The following is a 2,114-nucleotide window of genomic DNA, read 5'->3' as shown; positions in this document are numbered from 1 at the left end:
CCCCGCCCCCCGCCCCCCCCCGCCTGCCGGCTGGCCCGCCCCATCCCTCCTTCCCGAAGGGGGAGATTCCAACCTGCTTCCCGTTGGGTCCTAAAACCGACGGGAGCCGCCAATTTACCCCTTCTTCCTACACCCCTCAAATTCTCCCTCTTCTTTCTGTGCCCAGGACGCAGCGAGTCTCTGCGGGTAAGGGGACACTCGCGTAGTTTACTCCCAACTGTTTGCAACTTTTGAAACATGGGCAATCTGGCTTTGACATTTTAAAACCATTTCAAACAGGTGGGGGTTGGGGAGCCTTACACACTCATACTCTCGCTCACACTCACGCACACACGCAAGCACTCACGCCGGTCCTAAGCCTCCTCACCGCCCTCGGCCAGTGGCTGGGCAAGCTGTCGGTCACCCAGCCGGACTTCTGCGCCAGCCCCGCCACACTGCCCTCTGAAACCCCAGAGGCGCGCTCCTGCTGCCTTCCCGCCCTGCGCCCGCGGGTTCGGCTCCTGGCGCTGGATAAGCCGATGTCTCTACGACCATACGGAGGAAGGCGGTGGGGCCCCCGAACTGGTATCCCTGTGCACGTCACATGTGCCCACACTCACATTCATCCACACCCCTAAACTTGGGGCCAACTTTTTAGGGTACAGGGGAAACTACAGGCGGTAGAGAAACTAAACGGCTCGGGTCTTCGACCTAAAAGTTCTAACTGTCCTTCCTGCAGAACCTGAGGGAGCCAGTCCTCCGCCCCAGGCTCAAGTTCTTGGCGAAACCGGGAAGCCTAAGGACTTGCACCTCCGCCAGGAGATAAAGATCACCACCGGTGCGGGATGTGCACCGGTGTCTTGATGCCGTGGGGGCGTGGTGCGCGGGCGCGGCGGCCACCTCGGAATTTGCAGCCTCTAGGTCGCTGCTGCCTCGGGCGCCGCCCCGGGGTGGGGTAGAGTGAGCGTCTGTCCCTGTGAGGTTGCCAAGGGAAAGAATCCCTTCCACCTAGAAAACTGCGGTCCCAAGTACTCCCCACATCGACCTGCATGGTGGTCTCCAAACAGTTTCTTTTCCTCCTTAGTGATTTATAACTTTTTGGTCATCTTTAGTCACAGGAGTTGAAGCAACTCAGGAAAGATGGGATGCCACCTCGGTCGGGATTGGGAGGGGGCTCTGGGGCATGGGTTCCCACGGGTCACCCTCTGCGTGACCTTGAGCAAGCTCCACTCTCACAGCCGCTATTTCTCAGACACTGTAACAATACCCCAATGGGTTCTTAATGTTACATGGAAAAACACATTTAAAGTGCTCAGTTTGTAAAATTAATACTTGTAAAGTCCATATAGTAAACGTTTGTGACAATAGTATTTCAGCAGAGAATTAGGAAATCTTTATGAATTTTAGGTTAGGTGCTCCTTTCTAAAACTTAAAAAAAAAAAAAAAGCATGCATTTAAATATGTATTTAAAGCACTGTGTACCAAGTGCTATTCTAAGGGAAGAATGTTGTTTTTCTTAGCATATCTAGAACTGAAAACCCATTACCTTGTAATGTTTCTCTTTTTTTAGGAATTATTTAATTTTATTTATTATCATTTTAAAATTCAAACAGAGGAAGAGAGAAAGTGAGACAGCAGGCCACCAAGTCCTGGACTTGAACTATGGCCATGTGGGAGTTCTGCACCTTAACCACTAGCCACCTGCTGGCCCTCCAACCTTTGAATCCTAGGAACTGAGAACCTTGCTTTGTGTGGAGTGTGACAGACACTCAGTTGCTGAATGTGTATGAAGGAATGCATGGATGAATTGTGACATTAAACTGTATCATACATGACCTTTGACTCAAGCCTATTTAGGTTTGGTAGTTAATACCAAGGTATTTGAGCCAGCAGGTGGTGTGAAGGTTAAGGTTGCTGGATCCCATATGGCCAACTGCATGGTTCAAGTCCTAGCTGCCTGGAAAACATGCCAAGCACATGTGCATGCATGGCCCAAATCCACAGAAGAGCAAGGGGGAAAAGGTACTTCAGTGAGGTCACCTCCCACCCCTGGGGTGGTGAAGGGTGATTTGTCACTTTCCCTCTTCTCCTCTCTCTGGCACGCCTACTACCCTGTAGCATACTAAAATAAAGAA

The sequence above is a fragment of the Tupaia chinensis genome, unplaced genomic scaffold, assembly GCF_000334495.1.
Source record: "Tupaia chinensis unplaced genomic scaffold, TupChi_1.0 Scaffold000682_1, whole genome shotgun sequence".
Taxonomy (NCBI): Eukaryota; Metazoa; Chordata; class Mammalia; order Scandentia; family Tupaiidae; genus Tupaia; species Tupaia belangeri.
Note: the sequence above shows the minus strand (reverse complement) of the source record.